Genomic DNA, 20234 nt, shown 5'->3' on the forward strand with positions numbered 1-20234 from the left:
ATTACCCTGACGCTGGGACAGTATTACACTGACGCTGGGACAGTATTACACTGACCCTGGGACAGTATTACCCTGACCCTGGGACAGTATTACCCTGACCCTGGGACAGTATTACACTGACCCTGGGACAGTATTACCCTGACACTGGGACAGTATTACCCTGACACTGGGACAGTATTACCCTGACCCTGGGACAGTATTACCCTGACCCTGGGACAGTATTACCCTGACCCTGGGACAGTATTACCCTGACCCTGGGACAGTATTACCCTGACACTGGGACAGTATTACCCTGACCCTGGGACAGTATTACCCTGACCCTGGGACAGTATTACCCTGACCCTGGGACAGTATTACCCTGACCCTGGGACAGTATTACCCTGACACTGGGACAGTATTACCCTGACGCTGGGACAGTATTACCCTGACCCTGGGACAGTATTACACTGACCCTGGGACAGTATTACCCTGACACTGGGACAGTATTACCCTGACCCAGGGACAGTATTACCCTGACCCTGGGACAGTATTACCCTGACACTGGGACAGTATTACACTGACACTGGGACAGTATTACCCTGACACTGGGACAGTATTACCCTGACCCTGGGACAGTATTACACTGACCCTGGGACAGTATTACCCTGACCCTGGGACAGTATTACCCTGACACTGGGACAGTATTACCCTGACCCTGGGACAGTATTACCCTGACCCTGGGACAGTATTACACTGACCCTGGGACAGTATTACCCTGGAACAGTATTATCCGGTCCTGTGACAGTATTACCCTGACCCTGGGACAGTATTACCCTGGAACAGTATTATCCGGTCCTGTGACAGTATTACCCTGACCCTGGGACAGTATTACCCTGGAACAGTATTATCCGGTCCTGTGACAGTATTACCCTGACCCTGGGACAGTATTACCCTGACACTGGGACAGTATTACCCTGACACTGGGACAGTATTACCCTGACCCTGGGACAGTATTACCCTGACACTGGGACAGTATTACCCTGACACTGGGACAGTATTACCCTGACCCTGGGACAGTATTACCCTGACACTGGGACAGTATTACCCTGACACTGGGACAGTATTACCCTGACACTGGGACAGTATTACCCTGACACTGGGACAGTATTACCCTGACACTGGGACAGTATTACCCTGACCCTGGGACAGTATTACCCTGACCCTGGGACAGTATTACCCTGACGCTGGGACAGTATTACCCTGACACTGGGACAGTATTACCCTGACCCTGGGACAGTATTACACTGACGCTGGGACAGTATTACACTGACGCTGGGACAGTATTACCCTGACCCTGGGACAGTATTACCCTGACCCTGGGACAGTATTACCCTGACACTGGGACAGTATTACCCTGACCCTGGGACAGTATTACACTGACACTGGGACAGTATTACCCTGACCCTGGGACAGTATTACCCTGACCCTGGGACAGTATTACCCTGACGCTGGGACAGTATTACCCTGACCCTGGGACAGTATTACACTGACACTGGGACAGTATTACCCTGACCCTGGGACAGTATTACCCTGACCCTGGGACAGTATTACCCTGACCCTGGGACAGTATTACCCTGACGCTGGGACAGTATTACCCTGACCCTGGGACAGTATTACCCTGACACTGGGACAGTATTACCCTGACCCTGGGACAGTATTACCCTGACACTGGGACAGTATTACCCTGACACTGGGACAGTATTACCCTGACACTGGAACAGTATTACCCTGACACTGGGACAGTATTACCCTGACACTGGGACAGTATTACCCTGACACTGGGACAGTATTACACTGACGCTGGGACAGTATTACCCTGACACTGGGACAGTATTACCCTGACACTGGGACAGTATTACACTGACCCTGGGACAGTATTACCCTGACACTGGGACAGTATTACACTGACGCTGGGACAGTATTACCCTGACACTGGGACAGTATTACCCTGACACTGGGACAGTATTACACTGACGCTGGGACAGTATTACCCTGACACTGGGACAGTATTACCCTGACGCTGGGACAGTATTACCCTGACACTGGGACAGTATTACCCTGACCCTGGGACAGTATTACCCTGACCCTGGGACAGTATTACCCTGACCCTGGGACAGTATTACACTGACCCTGGGACAGTATTACACTGACACTGGGACAGTATTACACTGACCCTGGGACAGTATTACCCTGACGCTGGGACAGTATTACCCTGACCCTGGGACAGTATTACCCTGACACTGGGACAGTATTACCCTGACCCTGGGACAGTATTACCCTGACGCTGGGACAGTATTACACTGACGCTGGGACAGTATTACACTGACACTGGGACAGTATTACCCTGACGCTGGGACAGTATTACCCTGACCCTGGGACAGTATTACCCTGACCCTGGGACAGTATTACCCTGGAACAGTATTACCCTGACGCTGGGACAGTATTACCCTGACCCTGGGACAGTATTACCCTGACCCTGGGACAGTATTACCCTGACACTGGGACAGTATTACCCTGACGCTGTGACAGTATTACACTGACGCTGGGACAGTATTACCCTGACCCTGGGACAGTATTACCCTGACCCTGGGACAGTATTACCCTGACCCTGGGACAGTATTACCCTGACCCTGGGACAGTATTACCCTGACGCTGGGACAGTATTACCCTGACGCTGGGACAGTATTACCCTGACCCTGGAACAGTATTACCCTGACACTGGGACAGTATTACCCTGACCCTGGGACAGTATTACCCTGACCCTGGGACAGTATTACACTGACGCTGGGACAGTATTACCCTGACCCTGGGACAGTATTACCCTGACCCTGGGACAGTATTACCCTGACACTGGGACAGTATTACCCTGACGCTGTGACAGTATTACACTGACGCTGGGACAGTATTACCCTGACCCTGGGACAGTATTACCCTGACCCTGGGACAGTATTACACTGACACTGGGACAGTATTACACTGACCCTGGGACAGTATTACCCTGACACTGGGACAGTATTACCCTGACACTGGGACAGTATTACCCTGACGCTGGGACAGTATTACCCTGACCCTGGGACAGTATTACCCTGACCCTGGGACAGTATTACCCTGACGCTGGGACAGTATTACACTGACGCTGGGACAGTATTACCCTGACCCTGGGACAGTATTACCCTGACCCTGGGACAGTATTACCCTGACGCTGGGACAGTATTACCCTGACGCTGGGACAGTATTACACTGACGCTGGGACAGTATTACCCTGGGACAGTATTACCCTGACGCTGGGACAGTATTACACTGACACTGGGACAGTATTACCCTGACCCTGGGACAGTATTACACTGACCCTGGGACAGTATTACACTGACGCTGGGACAGTATTACCCTGACCCTGGGACAGTATTACCCTGACCCTGGGACAGTATTACCCTGACCCTGGGACAGTATTACCCTGACACTGGGACAGTATTACCCTGACCCTGTGACAGTATTACACTGACGCTGGGACAGTATTACCCTGACCCTGGGACAGTATTACCCTGACGCTGGGACAGTATTACCCTGACCCTGTGACAGTATTACACTGACGCTGGGACAGTATTACACTGACCCTGGGACAGTATTACACTGACCCTGGGACAGTATTACCCTGACACTGGGACAGTATTACACTGACCCTGGGACAGTATTACACTGACGCTGGGACAGTATTACCCTGACCCTGGGACAGTATTACCCTGGAACAGTATTATCCGGTCCTGTGACAGTATTACCCTGACCCTGGGACAGTATTACCCTGACCCTGGGACAGTATTACCCTGACCCTGGGACAGTATTACCCTGACACTGGGACAGTATTACCCTGACCCTGGGACAGTATTACCCTGACACTGGGACAGTATTACCCTGACCCTGGGACAGTATTACCCTGACACTGGGACAGTATTACCCTGACCCTGGGACAGTATTACACTGACCCTGGGACAGTATTACCCTGACGCTGGGACAGTATTACCCTGACCCTGGGACAGTATTACACTGACCCTGGGACAGTATTACCCTGACACTGGGACAGTATTACACTGACCCTGGGACAGTATTACCCTGACCCTGGGACAGTATTACCCTGACCCTGGGACAGTATTACCCTGACCCTGGGACAGTATTACACTGACACTGGGACAGTATTACCCTGACACTGGGACAGTATTACACTGACCCTGGGACAGTATTACCCTGACGCTGGGACAGTATTACCCTGACACTGGGACAGTATTACCCTGACACTGGGACAGTATTACACTGACGCTGGGACAGTATTACCCTGACCCTGGGACAGTATTACCCTGACACTGGGACAGTATTACCCTGACACTGGGACAGTATTACCCTGACCCAGGGACAGTATTACCCTGACCCTGGGACAGTATTACCCTGACGCTGGGACAGTATTACCCTGACACTGGGACAGTATTACCCTGACACTGGGACAGTATTACCCTGACACTGGGACAGTATTACCCTGACCCTGGGACAGTATTACACTGACCCTGGGACAGTATTACACTGACACTGGGACAGTATTACCCTGACACTGGGACAGTATTACCCTGACACTGGGACAGTATTACCCTGACACTGGGACAGTATTACCCTGACACTGGGACAGTATTACACTGACCCTGGGACAGTATTACCCTGACACTGGGACAGTATTACCCTGACACTGGGACAGTATTACACTGACGCTGGGACAGTATTACCCTGACACTGGGACAGTATTACCCTGACACTGGGACAGTATTACACTGACGCTGGGACAGTATTACCCTGACACTGGGACAGTATTACCCTGGGACAGTATTACCCTGGGACAGTATTACCCTGACCCTGGGACAGTATTACCCTGACACTGGGACAGTATTACCCTGGGACAGTATTACCCTGACGCTGGGACAGTATTACCCTGACGCTGGGACAGTATTACCCTGACCCTGGGACAGTATTACCCTGACCCTGGGACAGTATTACACTGACCCTGGGACAGTATTACACTGACCCTGGGACAGTATTACACTGACACTGGGACAGTATTACCCTGACGCTGGGACAGTATTACCCTGACCCTGGGACAGTATTACCCTGACACTGGGACAGTATTAACCTGACGCTGGGACAGTATTACCCTGGGACAGTATTACCCTGACCCTGGGACAGTATTACCCTGACACTGGGACAGTATTAACCTGACACTGGGACAGTATTACCCTGACCCTGGGACAGTATTACCCTGACGCTGGGACAGTATTACCCTGACCCTGGGACAGTATTACCCTGACACTGGGACAGTATTACCCTGACCCTGGGACAGTATTACCCTGACGCTGGGACAGTATTACCCTGACGCTGGGACAGTATTACCCTGACCCTGGGACAGTATTACCCTGACCCTGGGACAGTATTACCCTGACACTGGGACAGTATTACCCTGACCCTGGGACAGTATTACCCTGACCCTGGGACAGTATTACCCTGACCCTGGGACAGTATTACACTGACCCTGGGACAGTATTACCCTGACCCTGGGACAGTATTACACTGACCCTGGGACAGTATTACACTGACCCTGGGACAGTATTACCCTGACACTGGGACAGTATTACCCTGACCCTGGGACAGTATTACCCTGACGCTGGGACAGTATTACCCTGACGCTGGGACAGTATTACCCTGACCCTGGGACAGTATTACACTGACCCTGGGACAGTATTACACTGACCCTGGGACAGTATTACCCTGACGCTGGGACAGTATTACCCTGACCCTGGGACAGTATTACCCTGACCCTGGGACAGTATTACCCTGACCCTGGGACAGTATTACCCTGACCCTGGGACAGTATTACCCTGACGCTGGGACAGTATTAACCTGATCTTGGGACAGCATTACCCTTGAATAGCATTAGCTGTGACAGCATTACCCTGAGTCAGCATTAACCCTGGACAGCATTATCCTGATTGATGGAACCATCAATTCAGCGAACACGTGTAGTTGGATCTGAACAGAGGCTTTAATACACTTACAACAGAGCCATCCTATTCGTCATTGAACTCCAGATGAAATGGCAGGCTGGTTCTAAGGCACTGATCTTTATACATCGGTCCCAGGGGGAGGAGTCTTGGGCGGAGCCAAGGGAGGAGCCCAGTACAAACTTTCGCGTACTCCCAGAGTGACTCCCCCTGGTGGTCGGATAGTGCAACTGCACTTACAATGGTGGATAGTGAACATATATACACGGAGTTATATTGGCAACTATATACATCATTGATCTTACAACGGGTAGATAACGAACATATATACATGGAGTGATATTGGCAACTATATATAGTGTGAATCACATTCACCACATCTCCCTCAATCTTTTCACCTTCTGACCTATTGCTCCGGTATCCACCCCCTGCCATACTAGAGAGAATCTGAAAGAGTCCTCATTAAAAAGGGCTACAACAACAAACTTGGGCCATTCCAGTCACTAGGTATATATCTGAGCCTGTGCATAAAGTAAGGTCAAGAGTGGTAAAAACCACTATGCGGTAGACAAGAACCAAATGGCAGCGTTTGAGGCTGCTTCTCAAAGATGGACTGGGTCCAGTTTAGAAACAGTACAACATCCCAGAGTGGCAGCTGTAACCATTAAATATTCACCACTGAAACACCCAATCGGAACACATTTACCTTTTGGTTTTTTGCTGATATTAATACAGGTCCATCCCGTTATTTCACCCTGTGTGGATTTCTGGACACCTCTAATTCAGTTTCATCACTTGACCTGTCAAGACATGAAAAAAAGTACAATCAAACGTTTGGCATTTGTCAATTATTTGACAATTATCGGTTTGGACACCAATACTAAGGAATGGAAGGAGGGAAATTGCTTCCAATAGGATCTGTTAACAATGCTGTCTTAGCCAAGATCCGTGTTGTGCTATTTTAACATGTTCGTTATGAATTTTGCTGAGATTAACTTAACCCCAGTGAGTAAGTATATTGTGGCGCACATGCGTATTCCCCCCCCCAATTCCTCTAAATTTCTGCTGGTCTCCACACATTGTGCATTGAAACTCACGCAGACACAGGAAGAACGTGCAAACTTTAACAGACAGTTACCCATTGTCGGAATTGAACCCGGGTCTCTGGCGCTGTGAGGCAGCAGTGCTAACCACTGTGCCATCATGCTGTACTTATTGTTATACTTCCTCCCAGTGAGAGTAAAGAGTTAATGTGCCTATTCACTGGTGATTTGTGATTCACAATTCTGAGGAAGAATGGAGCAAAAAGCTACATGCTGCGCCAGATGGCAGCATTCTGTGATACAAATATCCATAGCTCTGTGGTCTTCACACTTATTGTTCAACGGATACTTGGCCAGTTTATTTCCTGGGTGGAGGAGCAGTGTTTTGGAGTTATGGATTTCACTGGTGCCTACTCCATGTACACAACTGTCGAACTGTATCCCCTACCATGGCATTCCATCCAGGGACAGAAGCCAGAGTTCAGCAGTCTGTGCGCAGAAAGTGAATGGAGTTTTGGCTGGAACGCCAAATTTCCCGATCTCACTCGCAATTGATCCCACCACAGACAAGATCAGAGAATCCCACTCCAGAAGTGGTGAGGCTATGGAGGGATAGGAAGGGGCAAAACTTTGGAGAGATTTGAACAAGTATATGAGAAATCCGGGAGATGTTGGTGGACCAAGAGACACTATTGCTCTCAAAGAAGAGCTGGGAGATAGCTGGAATCCTGGCCAAAATACCACTAAAAACAACGTAAACTCACTCCTTTCATTCATCTCATTGTTGAACGTTGACTCTTACTGTGTACAAAATGGCTGCTATATTTGCTGCATACAGACAGTCTCCCACAGCATTTCCAAAAGTAATTATTTGCATGAAGTGGTTTGAAGCATTTCTAGAGTCAAGGTAAGGCCCAAGCTACGATTTACATAATAAATCAATACCACAAGCACAGAAAAAAGTCCATGTCAGTCAACATCAGTGGTTTGACCATGCAAACACCTCGGGATGATGCATTGGTTACTTAAAATATCAATATTACAACGTCAACAACAACAAAAGAAAAAACTCAGTGAACAAATTCATCAAGTTTGGACTCATAAATGTTTTTATTACGATTGGACTCATAAATATAAATTGGCTTTGTAAAATATGCAATAGCACCATCACTTGTATAGATACACATATCATAAGTAACTGTTTTGTACAATTTTCTTTAACGATGTACAGAAAATATGTAAAGAAAAAAGGGGGGATGTGGTGATTGTAGATCTGAGTAGATGCAATACAACTGAGCAAGCATTAGAGGGAGCACGGGAGAGCTATAAAATCACAGGGACAGGAAATGAGGACACACTTCACGGAAGGCAGAACTCGTAGCAGGACACAGACACACAAGCAGGCAGCATTTGAGGTAGCCGTAAGTTAAGCTCTGAAGACAGAACAAATTCACAATAAAGCATCTTCTCCACCTTTGAGACTATGAGCTTTATTAAGACACGAGGGACAACACAAGGATTTCTTCAGATAATGGCCAAAGATCTCAGGCGCAATTTAATGGAAAGGCTTCTGAGTGTGGTCGCGAGCGAGAGCTGCCGCGTGTTTCCTGACATTTGCGAGGCAGTCACCAGTATCAAACATTAATTGGACCACTTAATGAGGGCCCACGGGCTTCACGCCACAAATGATTGTCCCGCCGGCTGATTCGCTAGGACTGTGTCTGCCAGCTCCCCGCTAACAAGGGGAGCAGCACTTAAGCCGATCCTACGGAGCAAACGCCACATAGCTCGCAGCTATGCCACTGAGGTGACCAAACCCACTATTCGGGGATACCGACTTGGCCAGATTGTTGCACGCAGTTGAAATTAGATGGGATGCTCTGTTCCCCCGAGGTGTTCGAGGGTCAGCCACAAGTCAGCCAATGTCGCCTGGGGGGAAGTGGCAGTAGCTGTTAACTTGGGGAGCATCACCAGTGGGACCGGCAGCCAGGGCTGTAAGATGATCAACAACCTCCATCGGGCCGCATGGGTAGATTGGCACCAACATCTGCCATCGCCTCCTCCCACCCATCACCCCACAAGCACCGCCCCTGCTCAGCACTGTTCCGTGCCCCGGCTCACCCATGTTCAGCAGTGCCGCCCACACATCACCCCCCATCCCCACCCGCACGACGAATGACAGTGCGGCTAACAATACCCCGTCTGTGTTCCCGCAGGAGATGTTGGACCAGGGGGTGATGAAGTGTGGGTCATTAGAATCCTCACCCCTGACGAGGAAAGGGGCCTGGAAGTCTCAGGGGGGCCGAGGATATATCTGTCACTGATGTAGAGATTGGCGTATGGAGCAGAGGTGAGGATCCACTGGGCCCACCCAGGTGACCTGTCGCAGGTAAGTTGTTAATGCCATTTAGAATAACCCATCTCTCCCACTGACCATATGTCCATTCTCCCGCAGGATTTCAACCCGATGGTACTGACACATCCTGGATGGTTCCGTCCTCCCACTCCCATGAAAACGCATTGGAAGGGAATGGCACAGCTGACATTCCCAACCTCCCAGCGCAGAGATACACAACTTGGTGGGCGACAGTGGACAGGCTTCTGGGGCACATTCTGGTGACCACACAGTTGCTGATGCACATCCGCTGGAGGCAGGAATGCCCAGGTGAGACAGTAGTCGGGAGGTCCGCTGGATCCCAGGACGCAGCTGGGTCCCAGTCAGGTGCTGAGTCTCTGCAGCAAGTTTAGCCGGAGCTGATGCAGTAGATAGGGTGCCGGGTGCAGCCGTGAGGTTCGGAGGGGGATATCAGTGACACTCCAGCAGGCACATAGCGATTGGAGGCTACAGCACAGGAAAAAGAGCCAGCAATGCATGGCACCAAGGCCAATACTATTAGCGTGCCAACCGTGGTGGAGAGCCTGGTGCAAAATGTCAGCAGCATGAATGGTGGTGTCGTAGGCGTGGCTCAGTCAGTGACGGCCATGGCCGAGAGCCTCGACAGCACATCCCAGTTGCTGGTAGATGTGTCGCAGTGCCAGCTGGACCTTGATGAGGTGGTGCTGAGCGTCCCAGTCTTAGATGGGCTTTGCAGAGTCCTCTAGAGCAAGCCCAGGGGGCTCCAGGGAGTTGCACTCGCCAGCCAGACCTGTCCTCAGAGATCAGGCCGCCATTTTGAAACAGAGCCCCGATCTCTAAGTGAGCTTAAGGGTCCCACACATCCCCCATTCACGGGAAATGTCATCCCCCCACACACATGGGCATTACACTACAACCTCCCCAAATGAGGACACCCCGCTATGTGATCGCTGATGGCCTCACCACCCTCTGTTTTGGCCCCTCCCTTTCGGGACCCCACCCTTAATCTCTCTCCTCAACCTTTATGAGGCCCCTTCATACCTGCCCTTCATCCCCCATGTTTCATAACCCCCCCTCCTTTCCCCTTCCATGGGCATAGCCCCTCTCAGGCCCAGACCCTTGGCAGTGCAGCCCTAGCACCCTGGCAGTGCCCTCACCAACCTGGCAGTGCTACCTAGGCACCCAGTGCAAAGGTGCCCAGGTGCCAGAGGGAGAGCCAGCGGCTCACCCTGCCTTGTCCTAGACCACTCAGCGGTCTCCAATAATCTGGGAAACCCCCAAGGTGCTTTTACACCTTATCTGCAATTATGTAGACCAGTATTAAATGGCACTTTGTCCAGGCCTCGCTGGGGAGGCCGTTAGTTCCTGGGCACCTGGGAGAATCCGACGCAATGATATTTAAAAAGCCATACAGCTCATTTAAATTGCATATCCGGATCTCACCCTCGCTGGGCAAGATCCAGATCACAATGTCTAGCGAGGTTTCGTTCAAGTGTTGTGAATCCAGCAAGAAGCCTCTCGTGAGATTCAATGTCCTCGTCACGTCACCAAATCGGGCGCAACGAGACATGTAAATCCCGCCCTTGATGTCTAACTACATGGGACAAAGCTTCTAAGTGCTGGGTGGATGAGCAGTTTAAAAAATCTTTTAAAAGCAGGACAGTCCAATTTGGATGGAGAATTTTGAGAAACAAAATAAATCAAAGTGATTTTTAAAAATATCTTCCCAATTAACAGAGTGTGCAAACTCCACATGGACATGATAGGTGATTTTCAAAGAGGTATGTTCAAAATCCACCTACTCTGAGCATCGATGGGTTGTGGGGGTGAGACCCACGCAGACATGGGGAGAATGTGCAAACTCCACACAGACAGTGACCCGGGGTTGGGAATGAAACCTGGGTCCTCGGCGCCGTGAGGCTAACCACTGCACCACCGTGCTGCCCTTCCCCAAGACATTCATGAGGAAAAAAAGTAGGCCTGCTTTTATATGGCACCTTTCATGACCACCTCACATCTCAAAGTGCTTTATAACCAACAAAGTGCTTTTGAAGTGTTGGCACTGTTGTAATATAGGAAAAGAGGTAAACTCCACACCGCTTTGGTTGGTGTAGAGTTCACAGCTTTCGGACAGCAAATCATAGAGCAAGTCTGCAGTGGCGTTAAATTCATTGAGAATGGTTGCAGCTGCACCTATCAAGTCAAATGGAGAGTACTTCCGCACTTGTGCCTTGGAGAGGCTTCAGTGAATAACTTGCAGCAGAACACCCAGTCTCCAAGGTGCTGTAGTATTTACAGCACATGTACGGCTGGTCCAATTGAGACTCTGGTCAGTGTTGATGGTCTGCACAGGTTAGTTTTACCTTCAGCCACCGAGGGATCAATTCAAAATTGAACTGGGAAACAGAGGAGAACACAACACCGTCAGTGATGCCGGTGGATACAAAGGTCAATTCATTCATGAGGCAGATCTCCGTCGCAGCTCGGTGATGGGCTGTCATTCATCAAATGAGCCATTGTAATCCGTCCATGGTACCACATGCTCGGCCACAGCTCCCAATATTTCTTGACCGTCGCACAGATCAGCGGATGTTTATCTATTCCGCAACAATGACGGTCTTCGAAACATTGTCTGGTGTGGGGGTGGGTGAGGTTAAAAATAAGTGCATCGAGCTTGTTCTTTTCTTTTTGTCGCTTTCTCGGTCAGGAAACACAACTGCTTCTGGGTTTCACAGAGTCGCGAGGGGGAGAAAAGAAAAGCGGCTAAACTGTTCTACTGGCAATTTGTCTGACGTGTCAAACTGTGGAAGTGGAAGTGAGAAACCAAAAATGACATTTCACGGCGCTCATTCACCTCTCTACCCCTCCGGCCCACGCAAAGTCAGAGTCAGTGGGCGGGGATCTAAATTTAGCTTTGGCGTGCAATATTTAGCCTTTATCGCAATGACAAAGAAAACCCCAGGATGTGGTTGACGATAGGAAGTTGATGAGAGAAGTGCGCTCTCTCACTTCTGACGTCACTGCCCCCTGAAAGAGCCAAGAGCATAGTATAACAGGTCTTTGCCTCTTGTTCACACTAAGAATGGCCGACAAGAATAATTTGCAGTTATGCAGGGCTGGATTTTCTAGTGGGTATTGGGGGCCCTCAAGTCAGGCCCAGATGAGGATCCCAAGTCCATCCACGCTGTTGGCTTGCCCGTCGTGATAACCTTTCATGAGATAACGTTCTGATGGTCGGCTCCCATGTTTACTATCTTATGAAAGATGGTGGGTAGGATCCAGAGGCAGCAGACCTAGCCAGATGGCGCGCAGCAATGTAGGGCTGCCATGTCACCCCAGGAGGGGTGGGCACTGCCGCGGCCACAGGCACACGGTGCCCCACCATGGAGGTGCCCTCACTACCTGCGCAGTGTCAATCAAATACAGAGAAGCCCGATGATGTTCAGTCCTTGGGTTGGAGGGAAAAAAACCCACAGGACTTGCACAAAGTGGGCTACAGACTTTCAACCCCACAATTCTATGCATGAGGCATGGAGCCTCCGGAAGGCCACAATGAATAAGCTGGCCACACACAAGAAGGAAACGGGGTCACTCCAACATTGGTGAAATCATGGAATCATAGCATCCCTATAGTGCAGGAGGAGGCCATTTGGCATATCAAGTCAGCACCAGCCCTCTGAAAGTGCACACTACCTAGCCCCACTCCCACGCCCCATCCCTGTAACCCCACCTAATCTTTGAACACTAAGGGGCAGACACTAGGGGGCAATTTAGCGTGGCCAATACACCTAACCCGTACATCTTTGGACTGTGGGAGGAAACCGGATGGAGCACCTTGGAGGAAACCCACGCAGAACATTCAAACTCCGCACAGTCACCCAAGGCCGGAATTGAACCCGGGTCCCTGGTGCTTTGAGGCAGCAGTGCTAACCATTGTGCCACCATGCCACCCTTGATGCCGGCACTGACACAAAATGGTACCTAAGTGGGGCCTTAATTGGATTAATTTGGTGCCAATCTCTGTGGAGTGGGTAGCCAACCCATTTATAAGTCCACCTCTGGGAAAGTATCCCAGAGCTGGGAATGTGTTAGGAACCTGCCCACATCTCTACAGGACTAGGAAAGTTCAGCTGATGGAATCTGTAATGTAGTAAAGCATCCGAAGGCATGCCTGATGCAAACTGGCACTGAGCCAGGTAAGGAGGTATTTGTACACATGACCAAAAGCTTGGTCAAAGAAGTAGGAGTGACTTTAACGAGGAGGGAGAGACACAGGGGTTTAGGGAGGAAATTCCAAAGATATAGGTCTTGGCAGTAGAAGGCACACCTGCCAATACTGGGGCGATGAAAAGTGGGGTGCAGAAGAAGACAGAATTGGAGGAAATCTCAGATGATTATAGAGTTGGAGGGAATTACAGAGATAGCGAGAGGGCAAGGCCATGCCATGGGTGGATTTCAACAGAAACACGGGGATATTAATATTAAAATTAGGGAGCTATGCAAGCACAGCGAACACAAGGTAATGGTTCAATTTTGGATGAGGAATCTTTTCAGTCGATCTTAAATTCTCCATCCAGAAATACTCCAGAGTAATTACGTTGCTGCATACAAGTGTGCACTATAAAACAATGTACATATGGTCCCAATTTCCTTGCTCTGTTGGACAGACTCCCAGCTTACTTCCAGCATATTCTGCATTTTTTGCTAGATTTCCAGTGTCCACTGAATTTCTTTTTCACATTTTCAGCGTATTATGGAGTAGATTCTCTGTCAAGCAGACTCGATAGAAAATGTAAATGATGATAACTTAATTAATCCTTCTAATGCAAAGGTAAAGATTATTTCCTGTGTGGCTCTGGGGCTAATTTTGTCTTTTGGTAAACTTATTTTTGATGGAAAATGATCTTGTGACGTCCTTGGAGTAACTGCCTACACTCCGATGAAACTGCCCTTATCAGGGAACATCGCAACCACTACTGAAATCACCTATCATATACCACACTCACAAACTCTGCTATACCAATCAAAACATGAATGCCACATCAAAAGATAACAACTACTTTATGCGTGCGCTTGTTTTGTTTCAAGAACTTTGAGAAGATTTGTGACCGAATACAAGGTATGGGGTCATTGCTTTAAACTGTTCTGCCCGGCTTGCAATGTCCATCTTGTCACAGTCGGGCTAGAGCCGTGCTGCTGGCCGGAGGGCTTCCGCGAGGGCTGTTGGACTGGTGGGGGGTGGCGAGGGGTTGTCCAGGGAGGCACTACCTGGCCAACACCATGTTGTCGTCGTGCGCACCTCCATTATCATCCCCACATTAGAGAAAAGGTCTGTGACGTACAGCAACAGATCATCCACAAACAGGGACACCCTATGCTCCCTATCTCCCTATCTCCCCTCTCTACACCTTTCCACCCTGCCATTGATCTAATTGTGATGGCCAATGGCACAATTGCCAAAACAAGCAGTAATGGGGAAAGTGGACATCCCTGCTTTGTACCCCCATGTAACCGAATGTATCCCAAACTCAATGCATTGGTATGGCCACTCGCAGTGGGGGCCCTGTACAAAAGCTTAACCCACAAAATGAATTTAGGCCCAAAGACAAGCCGCCCCAATACCTCAGAATGATCCCCCCACTCCAATTAGTCAAAAGCTTTTTCTGCGTCTATGGAGATGATTACCTGATCAACCCCCGAGGAGGTCGACAGCACCCACATTCAGAAGCCTCCTAATATTGGCTGACAACTGCCGGCCATTAACATAACCCATCTGATCCTCAGAAATCACCTCCTGACAGGCACCTCTCCAGACGGGTTGCCAGCACCTTACCGGACAGCTTTGCACTCAACAGAGAGATGGGCCTATGTGACCCACTCTCTGCTCGAAGGAAAACAACGCAGCCTATGCTGCCTCTCTTCATAGCTGAAATGCTCCATCCCAGGCAACATCCTGGTGAATCTCCTCTGCACCCTCTCTAGATGTTCATTACTAATTATTAGGAAAGGTTGCTTAGATGAGCATTGTATTCCTTTGAGAATAAAAGTTTAAGAGGGATGTAGTTGAGGTGCTTCAGGCGTTTAAAGTAATTGATCGGGTGGATAGAGGGAAACTACTCCTTCTGGCCTGGAGGGGCAGAGTTCATAACATGGGAAATAAAACTTTAAAATTAGAAGTACGTCATCTGGCGATGATGTCAAGAAACAGTTCTTCACACAAATAGTGAAGGAAATCTGAAACTATCGCCGTCAAAAGCAGCTAAGGGTCAACTGAAGGTTTCAAATCTGAGATTGATAGATTTATTTCAGGCATGGTTATTAAATGTTATGGAACCAAGGTTGGTAAATGGTATTAAAATACAGATCAGCTGTGATCTAAATGAATGGCGGGACAGAACCAAGGGCCTGAATATTTGCTCTTCCCTATTTCTTACCGTGAGCACAGTCCCTCCAAGAAATACATCAGTGACGATCAGGTTGAATACATTTACAATGTTGTTACACTCTGCACACTTTTATGCTCCCGGACCAGACCCCAACAGTATCTAGGGTACTGGATAGAAACCAAACTATTTTATGTTAAGTTTGCAAGATTGTGAGAAAAGGAAACTTTTAAACTAATATAGCAGGGTATGGGAACCAATGCAGCATGTCAGAGGGTAGTAAAGAGGGGATAGAAACAAAACCTCGTAAGGAGAAAAGTAGAAGGCAGAGAAACAGATTGAACTACCTAGTATGGCAGGGGGTGGGAACCAGGGGAGGGATTCACCGACGCCCCCCCCCCCCCCCCGCCAGATCGGAGAATCGCCGGGGGCCGGCGTCAATCCCGCCCCCTGCCATATCCCGAATTCTTCGCCACCAGAGATTCAGCGGGGGCGGGAATTGCGCCGCGCCGGTCGGCGGCCCCCCCCCCGACGATTCCCCGGCCCGCGATGGGCCGAAGTTGGCCCGCCGCTGTCAACCCTCTCCCGCTGGCATGGATCAAACCACCTACCTTACCGGCGGGAGCAGGCGCCGCGGGCGGGCTCCGGGGTCCTGGGGGGGGCGCGGGGCGATCTGGCCCTGGGGGTACCCCCACGGTGGCCTGGCCCGCGATCGAGGCCCACTGATCGGCAGGCGGGCCTGTGCCGTGGGGGCACTCTTTTTCTTCCGCCTTCGCCATGGTCTTCACCATGGCGGAGGTGGAAATGAGCCCCTCCCCTGCACATTTGCGGGGATGACGTCAGCAGCCGCTGATGCTCCGGCGCATGCGCGGACTTACGCCGGCCAGCAAAGTCCTTTCGGCCCCGGCTGGCCCCTTTCGGCCCCGTGGCCATCCACGCCAGCCGGCGGAGCGCCAACCACTCCGGCACGGGCCTAGCCACTCAAGGTGAGGGCTTGGCCCCTAAAGGTGCGGTGACTTCCGCACCTTTGGGGTGGCCCGACGCCAGAGTGGTTCATGCCACTCCATCATGCCGGGACCCCCCGCGCCGTCGGGTAGGGGAGAATCCCGGCCCTGAGCAGTAGGTCAGCAAAAGATATAACTGAGGGAGAGCTACAGACTAAGGCCAATAAGACTAAGAGGAAGAGCAGGCAGGGAGTGGTTGTTCAACGCAACGGGGTGGTGGGCTGAAGTGCATTAGTTTCAATGCGAGGAGTATTTCAGGTAAGACAGATGAATGTAGGGCTTGGATTAGTACGTAGAATGATGATGTTGTTGCTATTACAGAAATTTGGTTGAAAGAGAGACAGGATTGGCAATTAAACATTCCAGAATATAGATGCTTCAGGCAGTATAGAGGAGGATGCAAACGAGGTGGGGGAGTTGCGCTATTGGTTAAGGAGAATATCACAGCTGTGATGAGGGAGAACACCTTGGAGGGCTCAGGCAGCGAGGCTATGTAGGTGGGGCTCAGGAATAAGAAGGGTCCTGACACAATGTTGGGGGTTTACTACAGACCTCCTAACAGCCAGCGGGATATAGAGGAGCAGATATGTAGACAGCTCTTGGAAAGATGCATAAACAATAGGGTTGTTGTGATGGGTGATTTTAACTTTCTCTAAATTGACTGGGACACATTTACTGCTAGAGGCATGGATGGAGCAGAATTTGTAAGGAGCATCCAGGAGGGTTTCTTGAAACAATATGTAAATAGCCCAACTCGGGAAGGGGCCATATTAGACCTGGTGCTGGGGAATGAGCCCAGCCCGGTGATCAAAGTTTCAGTCGGAGATCATTTCAGGAACAATGATCATAATTCTGTAAGTTTTAAGCTGCTTATGGATAAGGACAAGAGTGGTCCTCAGGTGAAGGTGTTAGACTGGGGGAAGGTTAATTACAACAGCATTAGGCAGGATCTGGAGAGTGTTGCCTGGGCGAGGCTGTTTGAGGGAAAATCAACATCCGGCATGTGGGAGGCTTTCCAATGTCAGTTGATTAGAATTCAGGACCGGCATGTACCTGTGAGGATGAAAGATAAGGGTGACAAGTATAGGGAACCCTGGGTAACGAGGGATATTATGAACCTTGTCAAAAAGAAAAAGGAAGCATTTGTAAGGTCTAAAAGGCTTCGGACAGATGAAGCCCTTGAAGAATATAAAGAAAGTAGGAAGGAACTTAAGGTAGTTAGGAAGGGTAAAAGGGGTCATGAAATGTCATTGGCAAACAGGATTAAGGAAAATCCTATGGTGTGTTATACTAATGTAAAGAGTAAGAGGGTAGCCAGAGAAAGGGTTGGTCCATTAAAGGATATTTGAGGGAATCAATGTATGGAACCAGAGGAAATGGGCGAGATACTAAATGAATACTGTCACTCAGCATTCACCAAAGAGAAGGATTTGGCAGATGAGGAGTATAGGGTAGAGTGCGTAGATATGCTGAGTCATGTTGATATTAATAAAGAGGTGTTGGGCATCTTAAAAAGCATTAAAGTCGTAAAGTCCCCAGGGCCTGATGGGATCTACCACAGAATAGTGCGGGTGGCAAGGGGGGAAATTTCTGGGGCCTTGACAGTAATCTTTGAATCCTCATTGGCTACAGGTGAAGTTCCAGAGGACTGGTGAGTAGCCACTGTTGTTCCATTGTTTAAGAAGGGCAGCAGGGATGATTCAGGAAATTATAGGCCGGTGAGTTTTACGCCAGTGATAGGGAAATTATTGGAAAAGATTCTTAGGGATAGGATTTACTCACATTTGGAAAAAAATGGACTTATAAGTGATGGGTAGCATGTTTTTGTGGAGGGGAGGTCGTGCCTCACTAATTTGATCGAGGAAGTGACAAAGATGATAGATGAGGGAAAGTCAGTATATGTTGTATACATGGACTTCAGTAAAGCCTTTGACAAGGTCGACTGGTACAAAAGGTGAAGTGACGTGGGATCAGAGGAGAGCTGGCAAGTTGGATACAGACTGGCTTGGGCACAGAAGACAGAGGGTAATAGTAGAAGGGCGCTTTTCGGAATGGAAGGCTGTGACTAGCGGCCTTCCACAGGGATCAATTCTGGGGCCTTTGCTGTTTGTGGTGTATATAAATTATTTGGAAGAAAATGTAGCTGGTCTGATTAGTAAGTTCGCAGCCAACGCAAAAATTGGTGGAGTTGCGGATAGTGAAGAGGATTGTCAGAGGATACAGCAGGATATAAAGTGGTTGGAATCAAGGGCAGAGAAATGGCAAATGGAGTTTAATCCAGGCAAGTGTGAGGTAATGCACTTTGGAAGGTCCAGTGCATGTAGGAATTACACAGTTAATAGTAGAACTCTTACGAGTATTGACAGGCAGAGAGATCTGGGCATGCATGTCCACCGATCAATGAAAGTGGCAACGCATGTGGATAAGGTGGTCAAGAAGGCATACGGCATGCTGGCCTTCATCAGTCAGGGCACTGAATATAAAAATTGGCAAGTCATGTTGCAGCTGTACAGGACCTTAGTTAGACCACATTTGGAATATTGTGTACAATTCTGGTCGCCACACTACCAGAGGATGTAGATGCTTTGGAGAGAGTGAACAAGCGGAATACTAGGATATTGCCTGATATGGAGGGCATTAGCTATGAGGAGAGGTAGATGAACTCAGTCTGTTCTCACTGGAACGATGGAGGTTTAGAGGCAACCTAGTAGAGGTATACAAGGTTATGAGTGGCATGGACAGAGTGGATAGTCAGATGCTCAAGTACTAGGTTTAAAATGTTTAGAACAGACGTGCAATGCAAGTTTTTTTACACAGAGGGTGATAAATATATGAAACGCGCTGCCTGGGGAGGTGGTAAGAGCACGTATGATAGTGGCATTTAAGGGGTGATAGAACCATCAATTCACCAGACACGTGCTTTCCGATATGAACAGTGGTTTTAATCTACTTACTACAGAGCCAGCCTGTTACCCGTTGATGAACTTTCGGTGAACTGCAGGCTGACTCTGGACAAGGGTATTTATACAGCAGCACAAAGGGGAGGAGTCGTGGGCGGAGCCAAGGGTGGAGCCCCGTACAAACTCCTGAGCATTCCCATAGCTACTCCCCCTAGTGGTCGGATAACGCTACTGCGCTTACAAAGATACAGGGCGCGATTCTCCGCCCCCCACGACGGGTCGGTGAATAGCGGGAGGGCCTTCCCGACATTTTTCCCGACCTCCCGCTATTCTCCCCCCCCCCCCACGGCCGCCCCACGACACGAATCGCTGCTCGCCATTTTTTACAGCGAGCAGCAATTCTCCCCTAGCCGATGGGCCGATTTCCCAGGCCTTTACGGCCGTTTTCACGAACTCCAACACACCTGCTCTCACAGT

The 20234-nt window shown here is 49.6% G+C and overlaps 1 protein-coding gene across 3 annotated transcripts in view; it reads right to left on the reverse strand.

Moving 5' to 3' along the window:
- Window positions 1–20234, reverse strand: part of LOC119967034 (transcription factor HIVEP3) — a 537108-nt gene that overhangs the window by 303435 nt on the left and 213439 nt on the right. For all 3 annotated transcript variants that reach the window (XM_038799062.1, XM_038799046.1, XM_038799055.1), the window contains one exon: window positions 6778–6871. The gene's annotated coding sequence lies outside the window, so the exon portion shown is untranslated. The remainder of the gene's footprint in view (window positions 1–6777; window positions 6872–20234) is intronic.

This window comes from Scyliorhinus canicula, chromosome 1 (genome assembly GCF_902713615.1).
Source record: "Scyliorhinus canicula chromosome 1, sScyCan1.1, whole genome shotgun sequence".
NCBI classification, from domain to species: domain Eukaryota; kingdom Metazoa; phylum Chordata; class Chondrichthyes; order Carcharhiniformes; family Scyliorhinidae; genus Scyliorhinus; species Scyliorhinus canicula.